This window comes from Lupinus angustifolius, unplaced genomic scaffold (assembly GCF_001865875.1).
Source record: "Lupinus angustifolius cultivar Tanjil unplaced genomic scaffold, LupAngTanjil_v1.0 Scaffold_119_21, whole genome shotgun sequence".
Classification (NCBI taxonomy): Eukaryota; Viridiplantae; Streptophyta; class Magnoliopsida; order Fabales; family Fabaceae; genus Lupinus; species Lupinus angustifolius.
This window is the reverse complement of record NW_017724999.1, coordinates 30,441-37,350: the sequence shown is the minus strand read 5'-3', so window position 1 is coordinate 37,350 and position 6,910 is coordinate 30,441. Positions and strand designations below refer to the sequence as shown.

Sequence of the window (6,910 nt, the reverse complement as noted above, 5' to 3'; positions counted from 1 at the left end):
GAAGTAGTCAAACAGATTTCCATATATTTGAAGGGGACTACAAGTCTCAGTATCATGTTTGGCCGTCAACAGAGTAAGCCTTCATTTATTAGTTATGTTGATTCGAACTATGCATGAGACTTAGATGATAGAAAGTCCACAACGAGGTTTCTCTTCACCGTTGCAGGTGGAACAATTATGTGGAGATCATCAATTCAGTCTGTTGTTGCTATGTCCACAACTGAAGCATAGTACATGGTAGTTGGTGAAGCTTCTAAGGAAGGCCTATGGCTTATGGGGCTGGTAAATGAGTTAGACATTGAGCAAGGTAAAGTTCCGCTGCATTGTGACAGTCGGAGTGCTATCTTCTTGGCAAAGAACCAGGTGTATCATGCTAGGACCAAACATATTGATGTGAGATTTCATAAGATCAGAGAGTTGGTAGCTTGTGGGCAGATACTATTGCAGAAGGTTCACACTTCAGAAAATGCAGCTGATATGTTAACGTTGGTTACTGTGGACAAGTTCATGCATTGCCTGAGCTTGCTGAACATTCACTGATGCTGGACTATGGAGCGCCCCCAACCCAATGGCGGAAGATGGAGATTGATGATATTCGCCAAGGTGGAGATTGTTGTGTAATGACTCAAATCTCTAGATAACAACAATACAAGTTATGAGTTTGGGCTGATGAAAAAGGGTTGGGGTAGAGGGTTATATATTTATGTTATTTAAACCTAATGTAATAAGGAGAAGAATAGTCAAACACTAATCCTTATTCTCTAATAATATATAGTGGTAGCCGTTCAATTCTTCCGGGGGACGTATACACAATTGGTCGTACATCGTTACCAAATCTCTTGTGTTATTCTCTTATCTCTATACTCTTTACTATCTGATTGTTTGCTTGTTCCCAACAATAATAATAAATTATAAATAATACATTCAACCTATATAAGAATGTAAAATCCATTCACCATTGGTCAACTATGTGAACCATACATCACTTATAACTCCCTATATAACATAAAAATATACACTAATATTTAACTATAATAGAGATACTATTGTCATGTAGCGTGAATGTATCTACATAACCATGCAATCACTACTACATTTTTGGCTTATGGCAACGCCTCCACCTTCAATGGTTTTAAAACCGTGATCTTAAAATAAAATAGGCAATGGTTTAAAACCGTTGTCTTTTTATTATATTAGACCACGGTTTTTAGTAATTTTATAATAAATGTTCTAAAACCGTGGCTTAATGTATTTTATAACCACGGTTTTAAAACTATTGCCTATTAATTGTTTTTTACCACGGTTTTTTATCATGTTGTCATAAGTGTTCTAAAAAATGTGGTCTATTCTTCTATTAGACCATAGTGTTTAACCGCTCCCTATTTATATCTATTAAAACCGTTCTCTACTACTTTTATTTTCAAAAAATTATTTTGTTTAACATGAACTTTTTTCTTTTAAATGGACAGTTTCGTGACTTATGTGTTCTTCTTCAAACTATGAACCCTAGCCTTCTTCTCCCAAACTTCTCTTCTCCCAACGTCGTCTTCTTCACTCTCCTCCACCACTGGTGTGATAAGATCCCCTCTCCACGTCGTCACCTTCTCCGAACATCGCCACAAGCCACAACTCTTCATATCCACAACTTCTTCAACTTTATCCTTCTCCATTGAACATCGCCATTTTCTTCACAACGCTTAAGCTTTGGTTGAGGGAGAAAGATGGGAGAGGAAGGTAAAAGCTCAAAATCTTCGTCGCTATTCATATCTCGATATTAAAGCACGTGAGCTCTTCTAATGGAATACAAGGTCAATCGATAGAATCCGAAAATATTTGAATCCCTAAGGGTATGAATCGTATTTTCTCCAACCTCCTTTTTGCAATTTTCATCTTTGATTCAATTTATCTATGTGTCGTGTTTTCTCACTTTGGCTATCTCTCTATGGTTAAACTCTTTGCGGGTTCACAAGGAACTATGGCTATGGCTTTGTGAGTATCTTTATTATCACATTTTTATGCCCAATTTCATACACTGTTACACTCATTATTTTAAATTGGAGTGTTTATTTGATTTACTATCTTATATGCGTGGAATTGGAGAGTATAGGTGACTTTCCAGGATCCTGATGCAGCTCTGATTATTGATGGTCGAAGGGCTAATTGTAGGCTTCACTTGGTCGACCACGGCCTCCTTTGCCTTATGGTATTACATACCAGCTTCATGACAGATTTGTTTATCCAATTATACTGTTATTAATGTATACTAAAATTTAACCTTGATATGCTAAAACAATTGTTGAAGTCTCATCAAGTCACATATATGCTTGTTGTTTCTGATTGGCAATTCTAGCACTTCTCATTTTTTACTTTACCATTTGTGTTACGCCCAACCAATATTGTTTTCTTTCCCTTATATGCTTAGTCTACAGCAACATAAGCATTATGTCTTATTCTTCAATCTTGTGCTTGCTTCTTTTGTCTTATATAGGACGGATAAGACCAGCCTCTCCTTATGTTTTAATCCAAGTGTTAATATGTTTTTCTTTTTGTATGTTAGTTATCATGTTTGTATGTTATACTTGGTCTTTTAGTGTTTTTCTTTTTGTTTGTATGCCAGTTATTATATTTTGTAGTGTTCTTCTTATTCTTTCGACTTAGAACCTTGCGTTGTGAGTGATCAATAAATCATTATTTTCTTGATGAATAGTATCGAATATTGCTTTTTAAAGCGTTAAATATAAGAGTGATAATCAATAGATATAATCTTCAACAAAGAGGAATACAGTTATTACAGAGTATATTTTCTTTGCTCTCTATTTACTTAACTGGTGTGTATAAAGCATTATGGTTGTTATATTTTTTAATTGTATAAGTTTGTTTAAGCCAGGGCATTAGTTGTGTTAGAAAAGGAGAGCTTAAAACTATGCAATGTGTACTCCGCATATTACACTTCTTATGTCCAAGATAAAATTGCCTTATTGTTCCTCCTTTCCCAGCAACACTACTTATCATTATTTTCTTGGACTTGGGACAGATGCTTGTGAGCTTTCCCCGTTCGGATGTACTAGGTATTTGCTATCAACCTCTCTTCTGATAAAATGGATAAATATTCATGCTAAATATGTCATTGAGTATTATTATTTGTTAAGCGTGGCTGCTATTCCTTTGCTCTCGTTTGGCATTGCGAGAGAACATATTGAGACTCAATGGAAGTGATATTCGGCCACGGTACATACACTACACTCTGCTATATGTAAGTTATGTTGATGGGATTTTTTATAATGATATCTCATGAAACAAGAATGGATAATTGCTAATAAATGGATATGAGGTTCTTGGTTATGTGCTTTGCTATATTGGTTCTGTGTTTTTTTTTTACCTTTGGACAATTTCTTATTAGTCTTATCAAATGTAAAGTCTAGGGGAATGCCTTGTAAGCCTACTGTAAGTATTTTCTTTTGGGTGAATATGCCTATTTGCATATTGAATTTTTAACTAGTAAAAAAGGCATAGATTCTATTTAGTAGTTAATAGTGATATTTTTAACTACTTGCATATTGTGGCTTCTATTCCTTTGCTCTCATCACACACTAACAATTTCTTGCTTCATGTGTTAACTTCCTGTAGATGTGATTTCTACCATTATTCAAGGAACATGGCTTGCCTAAAGTGCAATATTGGACGCCTTGAAGACCAACCAACTAGTGAGTATCAGGAACATATGTGGAGAAGAGAAAGTTGATTAAGAAGAAGAAAAAAATCAAGCTTTTGTATAGTAGGGTCAAATTCTAGTTGTAAAAAATATTTGGTTAGGCATGCCTACTTTGGTATCATTTTATTAGAGATACACATAACCATTAGAGATGAGTGCAGTTATTTGATCACATGAATATTGTTTTAGGATGATCTTGTACACAATTATATACACTCATTTAATATTGTAAAAACAATATATAGTATTATTGTTTTTATGACTATTTTTATGTATATTACTTATTGTTCCGGCTAATGTTTGTTGTGGCTTTATTGTGCTTATGGTTCAAAAACAAAATAATAATAATAATATAATAATAATAATAATAGGTAATTATTTTTCTTTTTTTCATAAAAGCAACAGTTTTCATGTTGTTGTCTTTATGGACAATGGCCACAGTTTTAAAGTTATACATTGGCCACGGTTTTAAAGCCGTACCAAATGACCAATGGCAACGGTTTTCATCTTCTCTTATAAGCAACGGTTTTTAGTTGTTGCCTTAGGTGAAAAATGTTGTAGTGAATGTTCCCATGTAGGAGTTTCTTAGTTAGTTTAGGTCTTCATCATTTGCACTATACTCCACACCCCTCCATTCATCCTCATCAACCTTAGTTATTATTTTCTTCATTTTAAAGGTTTGGGTAACTAGTCTTCATGCCTCCATTCTTATCTTCCCTCTCGTGGTTAATAAGAGAATCTCCGGGATTCATCTTATGTTTGTTTGTTTCTTCTATATTAAAACACGTACTCATTTAGCTTCTAGCTTCTGTTGCCCTCACCATAACAAGTTTATCCTTCAGCACCAAATTTTTTCCCACATTTTTAGACCTAACAAAACTGGACCTTTGTCCTCGTTTATTCATCTTAATCAGTATGAACACGTCAGTGCCCCTTCCCCATTTATAGAAGAGAAAAATGTATATCCACTAACAGTTTTATATACTGTCACTATATCATACATCATTCATATAATTATCTTTGATTCTTAAAAATTAATCTAAATGAATGGTGAATAATATAATGACTGTGTATAAATTTTTATACTGATAATGTATAGATATTACACTCTTTATAGAACTCCTTCCAAAAATTTGCCATGCCTAAGCTTAGGGTGGATATTGGTGTAGTAACTTACAGCTCCATTGTGGAATTTCTTGAGATAGTCCCTGTGTTTTTTCTATCAGCGTTATTATTGTTGAGAAGTAAGTCACACATCGCATTCCTCATTCTCTTAGACATGGTTTAAATACATGTTGGATTACTCCTCTTATTGTCGATTGGTTCCGAAAGAGAACCTTAACATGATATTAAACCTATAGCCCAACTTCTCTCAGGTTGCTAGGAGCCAAAAGATGTCCTTTAATCATGGATCAGATGTAATTCTCATTTGATCTGAGAGGCTTCTATGGTGGGGGTATGTCAGAAAGTAAGTGTCACATTGTCTCCTTAATCTCTTAAGCATGATTTAAATACCTATTAATAACCAATTGGTTTTGAGATGAAAGATTAACACGTTTGATATATTTGATAGGATAAGACTTAAGATAAGCATCAATTTGTGGGACACTATATAAGGTACATGCATAATAATTAATTTTGTTTACAAAAATACCCTTTAGTTTGTCTATGTGTATATGAACACTAATCCCCAAATCAGAAATTAAGCATAACTAAATTAGAAATGAACGGTAATCCTCATATATAAAAATTATTGTATCAATATTAAAAAGTTATCACATAATTACCTTGGCCTCCTTTTGAGTGGCATGCACTAGCAAAGATCTTATATTGATTGAAGAAAATAAGAACATATTGTTTGAGCGTGCTAAAGAAAAAGAAGAGACGTAGAGGGAAAAATTCTTCAATGAGATCATGAATAAATAAGAGGAACGGACAGATAAGGATACATGTCTTAGGTTGTAATTGAAATGTTGGTAAAAATGTAAACATTAAACTTTAATCAGGCCTTATTCCACCGGGACCGGATTGATTTATAAAGTATTTTGATGTATAAGGGTTGTTTGATATAAGCTAATAAAATACAATGTTATCACAAAACAATACATAAGTTCAAAATGTATTGGATTAGATTATACAATTCCACCATACAAGTTACAATCCTTATCTTTGCTTCCCTCTCAATAAATTGTACCTTAATAGTCTATCATCTAGATATCTAATTACAAATATTATTGACAACCAACGAAAGGTGATCCATCCAAATATATAATATCATCTTGTTTATTCTACATAGCCTCAAGACAATCATTTTTCACGATAATATGTTGAACTCTCTCATTCTAAACCAATATTAATAAGTCATTTATAGCTCATATAACCAGTTGCCTTCATGATCACAAATCATGTCACCACCATCAATAATATTAGTATCCAAATTTCAACTCCGTCAACATTGAGTTTCACCTGACCTACCACATGATGATGATAGTGGATTCTAAAATTATTCTCATCAAAAAATGAATTACTAACCATGTTAAGCCAATGATCAAATTCATGATGAACATTATGTTCCACCTAGCTAATATCCCAAGTAGAAGAATTGTGTTGTTTCTATACCTCTAGACGTACCAAATGTCAACCATAAATAATATCCTATACTTAAATCTTGTCAGTGTCTATCAACCAACTTGGAAAAATACTAACTTAACCAAAAGTATGGAGAATGGAAACCTAACATTTCTAAAATCCTAAACATATAAAACATGTTGTCAACATCACTATTACACCGATCACATGCGGGGGATGTAGACATCTTCCTTTTGTAACACCACAATTTTGTAGGCATGTTGTCGTGAAAAACAACACAAAAACTGCAAGATCCATATGCATGAATCTCCCAAACCTAAGAATTCCTTCAATCAGAATTGGATAAAACTGCAATGTTATTGATCAAATCGTTCACATATGTGGAAACCATGGTGGACAATTTATTGAAATCCCACGATCGCTCTCTCTACAAGTCCTTCACACAAAGTAGTGTATCTGAAATATTCAAATTCAACAGGTTTCAAAGCTTACCAAACCCAATCTAATTTTCATACCAAGGGACTTGTCACCATAATCTAATTGTAAAGTAAAACCACCCGATAGCTTAGTCGTAGCTTTTATAACACTCTTCCAAAAGCATAATTTAGA

The 6,910-nt window shown here is 33.6% G+C and overlaps 1 long non-coding RNA gene across 1 annotated transcript; it reads left to right on the top strand.

Moving 5' to 3' along the window:
- Positions 1-1,429: 1,429 nt before the first annotated feature.
- On the top strand, positions 1,430-3,755 carry LOC109339897. Its single transcript, XR_002106726.1, has 5 exons — positions 1,430-1,847; positions 1,971-1,989; positions 2,108-2,203; positions 3,035-3,068; positions 3,150-3,755. It is a non-coding gene; the product is annotated as an uncharacterized LOC109339897 (long non-coding RNA).
- The last annotated feature ends 3,155 nt before the right edge of the window (positions 3,756-6,910 follow it).